Source organism: Plectrocnemia conspersa, unplaced genomic scaffold (assembly GCF_051122295.1).
Source record: "Plectrocnemia conspersa isolate PC_06_02 unplaced genomic scaffold, ASM5112229v1 ptg000002l, whole genome shotgun sequence".
Lineage (NCBI taxonomy): Eukaryota > Metazoa > Arthropoda > Insecta > Trichoptera > Polycentropodidae > Plectrocnemia > Plectrocnemia conspersa.
In genome coordinates, this window is record NW_028277166.1 from 3,302,938 (window position 1) to 3,319,498 (window position 16,561).

The window sequence follows — 16,561 nt, forward strand, 5'->3', positions numbered from 1 at the left end:
AAGATTCTGTTAATACAATAATTTAAATATTTTTTTAGCCTTATTCACATATAAAAATATAGATGATCATACATAATTGCACCGTAAAAAAATATTAAAAAAAAAACAAATTTTCGTAAACCGCTAGCTTTAATTTCCGTAATTAATTAACGCTAATAAATACTAAGCTGCACAATACTTATACAATTTATTTGTGACACATATTGCAAAGCGAATAAAATGGTTTTGCTTATAAAATGTCACCCGGTGTACATACTATTACTTCATTAAAAGAGTTGTACCTTTTAAGAGGGGCTAAGATGTACAGCTATTGGTTTAAATAAGCCTCATTTCCCATTAGTTTAAGTTGCAAAAAATATATTAAAAAAACATATGAAATGAATCAGCGCAACGAGTTGATTAGAGACCAGAGAGATATTACGAAGACTACTTTGAAGACAGCTATGTTAGTCTTTAACTGGCTGAATAAGTCACATTACTTAGCATTAAAACCCATAAAGACAATCATATGTTACTTGATTATTATCTAGGATTCAACCTGTTACTTCTTAACACAGCCTACCTCAATATAATCTATTATGTGTATGTACCTAATCGAACTAAATTTAGTTGGGCAATAAATTTTACCTAGGTCTTTTCCTGTTCGTTATGCAAAGCCCGAGTATTTTTCTTGCTTTTACTCCCTCGGAGAGTAATGCCTCAAAAGCGGGTCTAAGAAGACGGTGTCACGCGAGTAGGTTCACGTTCAGGTGGCAGTACGCTTTATGGCCGTCGGTTGGGGGCTTGCTAGGACCTACTTTTATGGCCCAAAGTGATTCCCTGAGAAAATATCGGCGCCTTCTGAGAATCTGCCCCGCAAAGTGCCGCAAAATAAATTGAGGCAGCGAAAACGAAAATATATGGTGCGGTCGGATATACAGAGAGAGAGAGAGAGAGAGAGAAAGAAAAGAAAAACAATCGGATCGTTGTTCGAAAGCGGTGTAAATATCGTTTGGGTAATAGTTGTAAACGACACGCTTCGTGCCCCAAGACCCTTGCTGGTGTGTAGATATAAATTATTCTGAAGAAAAATGCTGGCACGTGTAAAGAAATAGTAGTCAAAAAAATGTATAATACTTCTCAACAAATATAAATAAATCTAAAAAGCTATTAAATCTAGATATAGTTTGACCTATGGGTTAAATTTATAAAATCTAGTCTAAGTACTTATTTGTAATGCTACTCAAAAACATTGTAAGATTATAAATACTGTCAAATCTTATAAAATAAAAATATATTAATAGGCATGATATATATTTTAATCAGTGACTTATCAACAGCTCCGTAAATATTCAAGAGCATATTATTAATATTTAAATTTAAGTACGTATTGAAAAAAAATTTTTAAAAAACTGAAAGCTTATCTATTTTGTACTTCTATTGAAAATAAATGGTTTTGGTGAATATAAGTAAAAATCCATATTCTGTACTCTAATATATTAAAAAATCATACATATTGAATAATAAAGAAACTTAAGTATCACTCTGTTATATTAAATATGTTGTGCTTATTTTTAATAGCAACTTGACTCGTACCAAGAAACGATGAAAGCATCTTGTATTTATTAATATATTATGCGTCCAATGCATTCGAGATGCTTTTACACGTCGCCCTGCAATTTTAAAACCAGTTTCCACCTGGTGTCTGGATTGCTCTATTTTAATCACCTCACATATTTATAACTAGTTAGCGTGTCGCAGGATGTACCGACAGTAGACAGAAACGCGTCTATAAATTTATCATCGTCGCTAAAAGTCTAGTGCATTTCGAAACTAGACGAGAAATCTCGAGATAAACAAGTAATAATTCATTCAGGAGCTACATAGAAATACAAATGCTACATAACATAGTTTGAGATGTGTTCTAGACAGCTGATTAAAACTATAATTACCTAATATATAAATCGTGCTCTAAAACTGCATGCATACACAGTTCAAATTTAATATATATGCTATCAAAAATAAATAGTTTTATTTATAAAAAAATTATTACTACACATTTGATACATACATTAATTTATGTAACTGTTTATAATCTTACTATATAAAGTGGTAACCTAATCAATACAATACTACGTGTATTATTTTATACGGTGACAAAATTTAATGTTTACTTAGCGATTGTTACAAATATAAACAATTAGCTTACATTGATATTTAATTTGTAATTTTATAAAATAATACACGTAGTTCTATCTTCAATCAAGTTAATATTTGAGCACTTTTGAATTAAATATGTTTATAAACAGAATATTTTTTTTAAATTCTATTTATAAAAAAACATAAATTTTAACAAATTAAAAATACAATTTTGAATTTCTTAAATATGTAGCATACTGTTTTTCTACTCGACCAATTTTAAGTACATATATACTTAAAAAAATATCTTTGCATTTTTTTAAGGAATTACTTTAAAAATCAATATTTCTTAACGAAAATTATTAACTATTCTTATAAATCAACTTTAATTATATTTATTTTGTGTGTACTTTATCTTTATAACAAAAATATTTTTAAATAGGAATTTAAGTGTCATAATCAATTATAGATATTTTAAATAAACATAAGTTTGTTTAAAAAATACAACAATATATTTGAGCATTTATAATACTATTATATTTGTTTTTTCAATTCAATAAAGAATATATGTAGTTTAGAAATTTAATTTACATTTAAATTACTACTAAGGTAAATTTGTTTAAGAACAAATACTTTTTTTAACTATGTATGTTTAACTAAAAAAATAATTTATTCATTAAAAATCGCTTTTAAGGTTTATGCTGTCTAGAAAACTTTATGAATAAAAAAATATAAATTTAAACTACAATTTTTAATAAATTGAATCAATACAACCTTTTGATTAAAATGATTTATATTGATAATAATAAAAAATAATTTATTATTTATTCACATTGCCAAAAATTGTTTAAAGAAAAATCGACGATAAATAAAATCAATTTTCTTTTTCCGAAAAGTAAATATAATTAAAATATATCGTGAATAAATCAGGTATATGATCCTTATGGCAATAAAAACGTTTTTTTTTTAATATAAATAAAAATTTTAAGCATCCATAAGCGTTTAAACGTTTGTGCCTTTATAAAATATAACAATATATTTGAGCTTTTGTCTTAAATATAAGGCATTATATAAATCTTTAATTGATAAATTGCATTTCATACTATTTTTAAGTACTTTTTATCATTTTTTTTAATTGAAAAATTATATTTAAAGTAAAAAATCAATTATTGCATAATCCATAAAAACTACAAATAAATAATTTACAGTTTAAGAAAAACCCAAATTCAGCTATGGCTAACAATAAATAGCATTATTTTTAATCAATAATAATAATACAAATTATATTTGAGTATTTTTACAAAGCATATTATCTTCATGTAAAAATACAATAATAATTAGTGTCATAATTAATTCAACGCATTTCAGTCATATATTTGTTATTTATAAAATACAACAATATTTTCAAGGATTTAAAAAAATATTTAGTATTAGATTACTCTTTAATTAAGCAATTGAATAATATACTATTTTCATGTACTTCTTTTATTTATATATATACATACTATTGTATATGCATAGAAATATATCCATATTATTTATATTTATATGTGTATGTAAATTTTTAATATGCCTTATATTCTCCTTAGTAGAATATTACAGAGACTCTGAGTTTTACATTTTATATTTAATTCATATATTACATACAAAATTCACGCATGTTGAAAAATAATAAAAGAAACACAAATATTTTTGTACATATTAAAATTGAAAGCTTTGGAATTATTAATAACATAAGGACCATTTGTAGAAAAATAATTTTGCAAAAGGTTTTTCTCTCGACAAACATAATATTTAAGCAATGCAAATACGCACGTTTTTTATTATTTTATTTTCGCAATTTTTCCTTTTCGCAATAAACCGTCGAGAAAAATAAAATTTCGAATACATTTTTTTTAATAATTCTTATACGCACTTTTGCGTTTAACGAAGCAAACTCTTTTCAAGGATAATTTTCTTCACGAGTCTTTATTTCCCAAAATAAAATAAAATTCCGATTAATCTGCTTTTTTATTAAATTTATTATATTTTAACACATCCCGCACAGAATATTTTAAATCAAATCAACAATTTATATTCCGTAATATAATAGATACGAAAATACTATCTGGTAAATATTTGCATTTTTCAATTATGGTTACTTTCTGATTAATAAACCCGTGGCTTTGTATGTTAAAAAAGTGCGGTTGCTTACTGCTTTTTAATCCAACTGAAACCCGTCTGTTGAATTATGCTCGTTGACTCATACCATACTAATCTTAATACTACTGGGTACAAATTGCAGTTAAAAGCTCTGTGTTTTATGCCATTTTCGAGGAAAACTCGTCCTAAGTCGGCACGTGACATACTGAAAAAGTTTTTTTATGGCGCGAGTGACTCTTGGATATGTAATATGCCATAATTTTACTGTAAGACAATATACTATAAAAAGTTGGGGGCTTAGTTTTTCTATGCAAATCCCTGCTTAAATCTGACTCATGAAGTGCTTTACTTAATATATAGTAATAGTTTTCCTTTTAAAGTATGTAAAATTATTTTAAGATGACATGTATACTTTGAGCTTATATATAGTAAAGTTTTTGAGGCTTGAACAAAAAAAAAAGCTTTATAAGAGAATTTATAAGTAAAATCAATGAAATTTTATTTTTATCATATGTAAAACTTTGGTATAATCAGCAAATAATAATAAAGAGTTATTAATATAATAAAATGCTTCATATGTATATACCTATATATATAAGCTTATTAAGTTAAAATATCAGCTCTTTTTAAGTTTATGAATACTTTTTAAATTATTGTTTTAAATCAGATTGTTCAACATACAATTGGTCAAAATCATAATTTAAAATCCAGCATTTAATATTTATTGATTATATGTCGGGTAGAGATGCAAATAAAATTGATTGTACTCTGCAATATTTTTTATACTTTCACTGTATATATTTTATTAAACTTTTTCCTAAATGTTAATGATAGTACAATAAAGTTATAGTATGATAAATTATTTTATTTTTATCAACGAAATTTGAAGCAAAGTTCTATTAATTTTATATTCATGATGATAATAAATTTTATGTGTTATAAATTGATCGCACATTAAGAATTTCAATAAAATTTTCAAATGAATTTTGGCAAATATTTTTGGATTTCTGATATATATAATATATATTAACGTTATTTATTCTAGCTGTTCGTTAACATTTAGACTGCAGTAGTCTTTATTATAATAAAACAGTAAACATCCACCTATTCATTTTAATCGCGTTTTATAAATTAATATCGCTTATCTTTTAACATGTCTCATAAGTTTAATAAAGTTGCCATATATATTTTTAAATTAAATCTGACTATTTCTAAATTTTCTAATGTTGCTAATGTTGTAATATTAAAAGTACACTATTAAGTTTCGCTTCTCTATTAAATATTTATAAAATTATAGTGAATAAATATTAAGCTTAAACCTTAGCTTAAAATAAAAAATAAAAATCGTTGTGCGGTAAATTTCAACACTATAAAAGTAGCTTAGTAATAAATAATATACACAAACTAAATGTTTTTAAGTAATGTAAAGAAAGTCAAAGAATATTTACAAGTTTTTTTTTAGTATTTTTGAACAATAGGTAATACATTAAAAATTAAAAATAAGATGATACGATTATTCTTAAATGTTTTAAAACCGCTGATTTTTTTTTGTTTCACTGCATAAAAAGGATGAGCCTGTGCTAGATGTTAAAAAGATGCAAACTTCATTGAAACTTTTAATAGAGGTCATAAGTAATTGAGTGGAAAACTTGTATACTATTTTCCTAACTACTCTAATCGACCTTATTTTTGCTGTCTTTGATTTTTTTTCACTAAATACTTTCTAATATAAAAAAAACTAAAGTCCACTTTAGATGATATGTGCTCTAGAAATAATGTGTAATATGTTTCACCTACAAATACGTTTTAATAAATAATAAATATTTTACTATTCTTGAAGTTTTTTATATTTCAATTACTATGAAAAATTTAATTAGCATGCCTTAATATTGCCGAAAAAATATTGCAAAAATTAAAACATTTACTTACATAAAGATGTATATTTTTTTTTATTAAATTTTTTTGATAAATGAAAAACATGTATTAATTAAAATGCCTAATGAAATGTGACTAATCATATTTTCATGTTTATGTTATCGAAACAAAGTCTTGATAATTTTAATACAACCGTCAATAATAGCCAGTAGCAAAAAAATTACGTCAAGTTCGATCGAATGGCAATGTTTTTTTATCATAACGGTAGAGTAAACGAATAATATTCAAAACTAGGTTATACGGTCAATGAGGAGTATTAAACTAAAGTTTTACGCTACTCGTGTTAGTTATCTATTTATACTTTACTAATAATTCGTAATTATTTGACTAAGAACAACACAGTCGTGATTTCTAAATCATTTATCTAAAAGAGCAAAGTCTTAAGAATAAAACACTTTGAACGCAGTCAACTTTATGATTGCAATTCTATATATTACTCCAGGAGCTTTTTGAACGTATCAATTAAAGGTATAACATATTCTAGAACTTGAGAAGTATATATACATATGTACAAAGATACCACACAATATTCCCATAAATTTCAATTAAACTTTGCCGAGCCGTTATTTGTCTTCGCAATTAGCGATTCTTGCTCACCAAACGCTTATGTTGAATGACAGACAATTTGTTCCAAGGGTCAAAACTTTTCCGCTGAATTGAATCATATCGAAATCCTATTGACATCTACGTGATTAACAACAGTATTGTGTGTAAGAAATATGTCAAGTCGACATAAAAAAATATTCGGGAAGGAAAAAACAATAGAAAATCGTTTAAGGGAAACAAAGGGCCGCCCTGGAAAGATACTCGCTGACTAAAGTATATTTGATAAGCAGATCGAGTGATAAATCAGGAAAACCACAATGCGTACACAGGATGTTTCAAAAATATATTACTTTTATTAAAAAAAATATTGCTTTAAAGCGGATTTGACATTTTCTCCGATATTTATGGCACTTCGGGTTTCAATATCGTCTCAAAATATTTTTTTTTATTAAAAACGGTGTATTAATCTTTTAACTTGATTAAATATTGTACAACAAGAAGTTTGCCACAAAGATAAGATTACTAGAATAATGAATATGACTAGACACTGATATCAAATCTGTATGCTTTTTCTAATAAGATTTTTTTCAATACATGCTAGCATTAATCTATTTTAATTTTTATAACTTTTTTTAAAACAAAATAATTTTAAGTAACTTATAATTGCATTTTTATATTAAATATCAATATAATTTAATATTTATTATATTTTAAAAAATGCTTGGTATTTTTTTTTATTTTTCATAAATTCGTCAAAGCAAAATATGTGCCATTAAAATTAATATACAAGCAATAAAGCCTATTTTCTTAAATCGAGCAATACTAGTAAAATCAAAAGCAGTGATTTATTATCAAGCTTTAAAACCTAAAGTTTAAATTCTATATGTTGATTCTAAATTCATAGAAATTAATTGAAAGCTATATATGCTACATAAATAGAATCATACGACAAATTGCTAGTTTGTTGTATATTAGATGATCATTGTATCATATATTATCATGTTTTGCGTAGGTGTCGCTGATGGTACGTGAATGTGATATGATGGAAATATGGCATTACGATAATAATTATGAAAATAATCCCTCGAAAAAGTCTCTATGAGACGAGCTGGATCGAAACACTGAATATCCAAGGGCTTTTCTCCGAATGGGTCTCCAAAGCACGAGCCTTAAGCCCTGCGGGAGTTTTCCATTATCTCTCTTTGCTCGATTTTCACCGGGCCAAATATATATTTATGTATTTGTATTATGTGAGTGTTGTGTCTCACATAGAATCCATTCTAGAAAAAAATAATGCGAGGTTTTGAGAATGGTAAAGATACATGAAAATTAGAGATTGGTACTTTAGTACCATATTAAAATACAATCATATTTTTATAGAATTAAATTGCGCAAAACACTTTCATCATTCATTAGGTTTTTTTTAGGCATTATCTCTACTCTTTTCTAAGTATTTTTTGTAGTTGAATGTATTTAGGCTTTTGTCTGTGGTTCTATTTCATTTTGTATATATTTTAAACTACCAAAAATTCTTTTTGTATATACTATAAGTCAAATAACATTATTTTTTTCAAGTTGCTAGGGATTTTTTATATTGCCTAATATATACAGCGCAATAGAAGAGTAGTGTTTGTCTCCGACTACTGACCTTTTGATAGACCTGGGTTCAAATCCCGTACGGACCTTTGTGTTTTTCTAAATTTTTATCGTATCTGGGAGATCGGAATTATTGATTATTATATAATTAAAATTTCAATTGATCATCACAGGTTAGGTTTACCTAGATTTTACTAAGCTCGCGGATGAATATCATGATTATTAATTCAAGCTAGATCGTACATATCTGGTATTGAAAATTCTTCATGTTAGCTCTAGTAAAGCTACGATGTTTAAAATCAAGAGTATAATCTAATCTTTAGAGACGACTGGATTTTTCAGATAGAGACAATGCTACGTACGTAAACATCAAATACATAAAATAATTACCTAAAATGAAAGTGATCAAACTTATTGCTGTACAATAAAAATAATAATTTATAGATAAGCTTTGCATTTAATAAAAATATACACTAGTTGTTTAGTTTTGTTGTGTTGTCTTGCAGTATTTTTTGCAAAGCATACATAAATCGACTTTTGAGCTTCCAAATGGTGCTATATCTAGTGAGATGGATACTCTGTATATAAAATAACGCTTTCGCTTATTCTAGCTTAAATTCTAAACGCAGCTTTAAAAGCAGCATATTAGTCAAAAATATAAATTAAATGCTCCGAGAGAAAAATCACTCAAATGTTAAGAGTAACTTTTTACTAAACAAAGAATTATACTGAATGTTATATTTCATTTAGTATTTTTTTTAATATAAAATTTTAAATATAATGGAAAGATATCGAAATAATTGTTTTTACGCATACATATACTTTTCAGCCGCAAATAATATTAATCATTTAGGCATTCAAACAGAAATGTATTTTTTTATCAGCAATACTATTGTATTCATAATTATTATAAAGTAAAACACAATATTTGATAAGGATCTGTATTTTATATAACTAACTACTCTTTTCCTTACATAAATTAATTAATACAAACATATTGACCTAGCTTTTTACATCCAAAAATCTCAGGAAACTCTAGTATAAAAGCCGATTCAATCGTATCATAAGAGTTGCATGCCGTCTATCGTCGTCGTCGTTATTAGACATTGAATTGCATTATATGATAAGATATAACTCCTTCCTATTCACTTATTTTTACTTTATCAAAATTCCTAAATCCTTATTTTGAAAACCTTTACTACAATAGCAAACTAACTACAACTAAAATAATAGGTCAATATTTTGTGGTTAAGATGTATAATACTATGAAACCCCGTGGTTTTTATGTGAAATATCAGTAACATCAAAATCAAAATTTAAAAACTGCTTATAAATCTACTTAAATCAATACTAAAAAACAATTTTCCATTGTGTCATGATGCTGATCAACTCGGGACACAGCAACAGTCGTCGATTGTGACGGCTTAGGTCGAAAACGAAGGTGGAGCAATTCGTTAGCGCATAGCGTAGTATGCGAAACCTACAGAATGTTAAACCTACGGGTAAGGGCCTATGCTCGAACATAAGAAGCAGATGAGAACATCCGAAGTACCTTTAAGTCTGCTTTGGTATACCACAGTTACTTTTATCATATAATATATACTAATGCGTAATATTACATGACTGACCTAAATAGAACTTATTGTTATTACAAAAATACCTGGAATTCTTTTTTTTTTATAGTTTAGACCAAGCCTCGACTACCTTTGGCTGCGCGTCAAAATAATTTAAATGTGACTATTAAGTGAATATTTTTGGCCCTAACAACCATATATGGGGTCTGGTCGTAACATCGTAGCACGTAATCCGGCAAATGTACATATATAAAAAGCAAGCAAATTTCAGCAAGAATAGAGATACAGGATTCACATTTTTATAAAGCATCGAAGATGCTCAGTTTCGTAATGCGGAGCGTGTCACTTGAACTATTAATTTCTGATACGCGTTCTGTACAATACGTTAGTTCGTAGCATTTTCAAATATGGCTTTATCTCTTATATATATTTTCAAAAATAACTTCATATGGAATAAACCTTAGTGATTTTTTATTTCAATCGTGCCTGCGAGATTAAAATTAGTGATTATGATATACATATTTATAATTCAGATCGATCATCATAGATTAGGTTAAAGTATATTTTTCTAATCTCACAGAGAAATATTGTAATGATTAATTTAAATCTTTAAAAAAGTCTTTGTTACTGTGAGGGTTTTCACAATTTAATTTTTGGAAATCATTAATGAAAAAATTAGTATGTTAATAATGGCATTAATAAATCATCAAAACGGCGATGGTTTGTTTAAAAAAAATCACTGACAAGCAGTATCCAAACGCAAGCCATATCATTTAAAGAATTACTGACAACCAACGCCGACCACAGCAAATGCAACATCGATGAATTCAAAACTACAGAAGTACATACTTTTAAGGCTTGAAAAATCGATTCTGCTGCTTAATATATACATGCATATGTACATATTTGCAGGCGTCTAACTGGCTGCAAAAATCACACTACTCAATTATTAAATAATGTAGTGCATTTTTCATTGCATTTTTACATTGGTGGAATGTCAGAAATCCATCTGGCGGTGTCTAGTGATTTTTAGCCGCGGGCTGTAGAGTTCATATTTGTGTCGTGATTGCATCCCTTATTCTTACCCGTTGCGTCCAAGACGTTACCGCTCGAAAATGCTCCCCTTACATGGATCATGGATGTTTTTAATGAGAGCTACGAGGAGCTGTAATCATTTTTGTTGGATAGGTAATATATATTAGAGATGTGAGCCACTCTAATTTTGTAAGTAATTTTGATTACTTAGTTTAATCTGACGTTTAATATATGTATGTATGTAAATATATGGAGACTGTAATTAAATATATAAAATATGTCAAATAAATAAAATGTTAGATATTTTTGTATATATTATGTTTTATTTATCTTCACTCAATAAATAATTAACAACATAATTTCGTCGAGGTTAAATCGCATTAAAATACAAAACAAGCAGAAGAAAATCAATCTTGGAGTTGAACTTGGCAAAACCCGGAGGCATCCGGCAAAACATAAACAAGCAGAAGCGAGCCAGTTAGACATTATAGGAGCAATAATAATTTAATTTAATTTCAGTCCCACCATCTCCCCAATTTACGGGGGGAGGTAAATTTTCGACAAAAGCGTTATTTCGGTACACCGATGTCCATTATACGTTTCGGGGTAAATCGGATTTTGGCAATGGGGAAGTTTTTAAACTGATTTCATATTGAATAAAAAAACGAACGTGCTTTTATTATTATTTTCTCAATTGGTATCTTTCAAAATTGCGGTTATTTTTAATGTGATTGTCATTTTTTATAATAGGATAGTAGATTTAGACAGAAACATATTTGATTTAATTAATTCAAAATTGTTTTAATATAATGTAAAAAAAATACTAATTTAATGATTTTTTGCAATACCTCAATATTTTTTACAATATTTTAGAAACATGTCAGTTTTTGTTTATTGATTTTGTCTCTATAGCTTTTGTATACTTTTAAAAGTTATATCTATGTACAAACAATTTATTTCTTAAATTATTTCAATCTAGGTCTGTTCATTTTAATGGTCTATCGAGTTAAAACTTCTCAGAATTCAATCATACACATAGTTACCCGCTAAGCTTAAACTTCAACATCACTTATATGGTTATGTCATGTATCGCGGATACAAACCGGTACGAGTTCCTTAACCAAAGGGTCACTATACCAGTCCGTCAACGTTTAACGGCTCTATTGAAAATTGATTCTCAGTACACATACCTAAGTGTATTACTAAGCTCGAAGTTTGTATTTAACCTGGTGAGATGTTTTATTGCGCCTTATAATAGAGCGACCCTTAGCTTTTATTTTTGGACGAAAGCTCAAACCTTAATCGACCTTTTTCTAACCGGAGAAAACTCCGGGTATTGTTGTGTTCGGATTTTAACAAGCTTATAAAGGATCAAAAATAAAATTTGCGGCACGGAAGATTGAAGAGAAAACGTTGTTGTAAATCTTTCGAAAGATTTGTGCTATAGATACACAAAGGCCCAAAAATTTATTAATATTATGAATACTCATATCTCGTGAAATATAAATGTTGATATATAGCATAAATTGTGCACTCGATATCGCATTAGATTTTTTTATGACCCATAATATATTACATACAAAAATATTTCCTTTACAAAATATAATGTGGGCAAAAAGCTATGTTTTTACAGTAGTTAAAAAAACTCTTGTGTTACATAGCAGAAAGTTAAAAAACTATAAATTCCTATGCAAAACTTTGCAGTGGAAAAAATATCGACGCATGTAAACTGTCTAAAAATTCTCATGAAAAGTTTAAATTAAAACCTTCTCAAACTTTTTCGTACATGTGCCGTTTCTATTTTTATTATTATGTCGTATGTAAATCCTGTTGGATATGAAGTATACTATGGATTATGTTTCAGCCATAAAAAACATATTGTTTAAAATTTGTAATGTACTCAATACCAGATACATAACTTTATTGTTTAAAAATATAGTTACTCTTCAAATTGTATGAATTAATGTTTAACACAATAGGTTTCATTTTACTATTATGTTTGTGGTTATTAAATATATTGTTACATGTACACGAATAATTAGACGCTAAAACGTCAAACGTTAATCAGAAACATAAAAAATATCTCGTAACATATTTTTAATTAAAATATTTAAAAAATATACTAGTTAAAAATACAGAGCTACAAAATTAAATTGTTGACATTAAAATGTTTTAATAGCTAAAATTTTCAATTAAAAATAAGCGTACGAAACCTGTCGACGTAACAAAAAACGCGTAGGACAAAACCGCACTGTCAAAAGCGCTCATAACAAAAAAAAAGCTGGACAAAAGCGTTCAAAGAATTAAAAGAGTCTTAAATGAATTGTTGAAAAACTTATTGTAGCGTCTGTGAAAAAATTACAAAATTATTTATTTTTAATTATAAATAATAAGAATCCTTATGGTTGTTAAAGATATAAAGTTATACATAGAGGTAAGACATAGAGGAAAATGAACAAGAAACCATTACAAGATATATTTAACTTTTGATTACATAAATAATTAACATTATAATGAAAAAATAATAATAATTAAAATATACGACACATCCTATAAAAAATATCTTCTAATGTTGAAATAAATTAAACCGAACTTATCCACATCTTTAAAAAGTATGCGATACTTATAAAGAAATCAAATTTAAAGGTTTGAAATAAACTTATCACCAACATATGCAGCAGTATTTTATTAAAAACTTAAAAGGTAAAATTGTTGAAATTTTATATAGATAATATATGATAATAGGTTTAATAGTGCAAAAAGGCCTAGTGAATTTTTTTATAGAAAATTTTACTAAATGTTATATGTATTTACTAAAAATATTAAAAAATAATATGCCAAGTAACAGATTGTGTTTAACTAAAAAAAATAGTAGTAAAAATAAGTTACATTTTTTAAATATATCTTTAAGAATCGGTCTAAAAAATAGCTTGCAGCTTTTTATTGGGAGTATAATATTATATGCTATAATATTATAAATGTTGCAGATACTTATTTTTTTAATAATTATTTTAATAAATTAAAAATTATTTTAAATGTCAGGACCATCCGTAATTGTTACGTTTAAATTAGTTATTAGAGATTCACATTTCTATGTCAACTATAACAATCCAATGTATCCAATATTCATTTTAAAGCAATCGCACTTAACTGCTCGACCTTAATTTAACAAACTCTCCAAGCAGGAAATGACGACGCTAAATATGCCATTTTTTAATCTACGCTTACACCATTAGAATAATATTATTTAACGCCACTTAGTCGAATAAAATATATATTAGACAAAAGCAAAGAGTCTGGTTCCACTTCAAATCAATAACATTAAAAACTTCTAGGCGCTAATAAAATAAAAATGTATATATTTTAGAAACTGGACACACAGCTAATAAAATACTGATAGTATTACTTTTAGAGAACACATTAAATCAGACAAAGCCATTTCTTAAGCTAATTATTATAAAAGCACTCTACCTTATGATATGGAAAGATCTGATAACTGTAGCTATTTTTTACGTTTTCTTTAAATTGGCGAGAGCGTTAAAGTAAAGGGGTGACCTAATAAACAAATAGCTTAGATAATTACTTATTTGTTATAAAGTTTATACTATCAATCAGCAATCTACTGTAGTGGAAGATATCTCATAAGATCACTGAATTATTTACCTCTCCTTAAGGGATTCCATGTAAGCGGAGTGTGACTCTTTATTTACCCGTATAGTCCATATATATTATAAACTATTACAACAATATTATTTAGTGTCAAATAGTCGAAAAAAAATATATAAGACAAAAACAAGTCTGGTTCCACCCCTAATCAATAACATTGCTAAAAAAATTAAGAAATAAAAAGGGCATAAAAATATTCTTTAATTATGTTAGTTATATTTTCCAACCAGATAACTTAACCATAAATACAATGCTTCTGACTTAAAACAACTCGCTATTAGCAGAGCTACGCTGAATAGACCGAAACGATCCATACAGCCGTTTTCACTTTGAGTCTTACCTATAATTTCCAATCACTATAAATATAACATTGTAGATCATTGTATTAAAATTATCAGTTAAAACTATTAGTTAAGTAAATCTACTTCTAAACTTTTTCAACAGATGCCAATTACTAATTTAATATTATAGACAATATTTCAATACAAAAACCTAAGTTTATATTTTTTTTAAATAAGAAATCATTGTTTTTGTTGTGAACAAAAAAAAATATATTGTTTTTTAAATAAATGAAGACGTGGTAACTAACATTTAACAATAAAGTAAACTGGAACGTCAGAACCATATAAAATTGGTATTGTTCCAAACGAAATGGTTGGATTCGAAATACATTGTTTGTTTTGACTTGCAAATTGTATTATATCATTAAAATAAAAAATAATTTTTTTTACATGGTTTCTTTAGTTATTTATTTTTTACGTAAGCCTAGTCAAATTTATCTTACAAGAAGTGCAGCAAAATTTAAGAGCCCGTGGCATATAGTCATTAAAAATTTACTAGTAGTAATGAAAATATATAGTTTTAATTATATTTTTAATCTGTTTGGCAGATATTCGTAAATATATATATAAGAAAAAAACACAACTTTGTTGTGTTAAACATTTTGGTGATTGTACGTATTATTTGAAAGGTTTTTAACTCTTTCTCACTAAAACTGACAGCTGATCATATGATATCTGTCAAATAACTTTAACGTTGCTAATAGACAATAAAATATTATCCTTAGTTTTGAGCAAACAACTCAAACACATGCCCTCTGAATTTTATAAATAACATGTATTTCATGAAAAATATTAGCTAACATCATACATACGGTTAAGTTAAATATAAAATTAACTTACCAAATTGATGCAATTTCAGCGGCAATATTGTCCTTTTATAATTATTATTATACTTTTTACTTAATAATAACGAAACGTTTGTTTTTTTTTACAATTAATATCTACTATCAATAAACACTTTAATATTATTAATTTTAAAAACACGAACGAACAACACTCAGATGAATTTGAAATATTAAATACAATATATAATACACACACTACTTTTTAAATGGCGCGAAACTGTTAAAGTTTTTCGAACACGAAAATTATTCGGGAGATATGTAAAGGGATATGACGACGGTTAAGCAAGAGCGACTTTTTTGTGTGAAGTTACTCTTGGACATACAGAGAAAGGTCTCCAGGATTCTCGGGATTCTCGGAGGGATCAGAGTCGTGTCTCGAGAGTGAATTTCCGGGAGGAAGCAGCGCAGTTGCTCTCCGATCGCCCTGTTCACGACTGAGGACCGGTTGCCGGTGTAGGCAGCTCGGTGGGGGAAAACAGGACCCCAGTGGGTGGTGGGGGGCGTCGCGACGTCGGACAGCCAATCGTGACGCGCCTACCCTTCCGAGTTATCATCAGGTGTATGTGGATGACGAGAGGGTTTGTTTGGTTGTTGCAGCTATGTGGTGCAACGAAGACAGATTTTATATGTGGTACCTACCGGCGTGTCCAAAAATATCCTGCTTGGTATCTTTAATAAGTGTGAATTTATCTTCACAACGTGTAATAAACTCAACAAGACTTACGTAGACTACTTGACACGTGACACTGTACAAGACTCATTG

The 16,561-nt window shown here is 27.5% G+C and overlaps 1 protein-coding gene across 7 annotated transcripts in view; it reads right to left on the minus strand.

Moving 5' to 3' along the window:
• Nucleotides 1-16,229, minus strand: part of mub (poly(rC)-binding protein mub) — a 259,626-nt gene extending 243,397 nt beyond the window's left edge. For all 7 annotated transcript variants that reach the window (XM_088205225.1, XM_088205227.1, XM_088205224.1 and 4 more), the window contains exon 1: nucleotides 15,794-16,229. The gene's annotated coding sequence lies outside the window, so the exon portion shown is untranslated. The remainder of the gene's footprint in view (nucleotides 1-15,793) is intronic.
• Nucleotides 16,230-16,561: the final 332 nt, after the last annotated feature.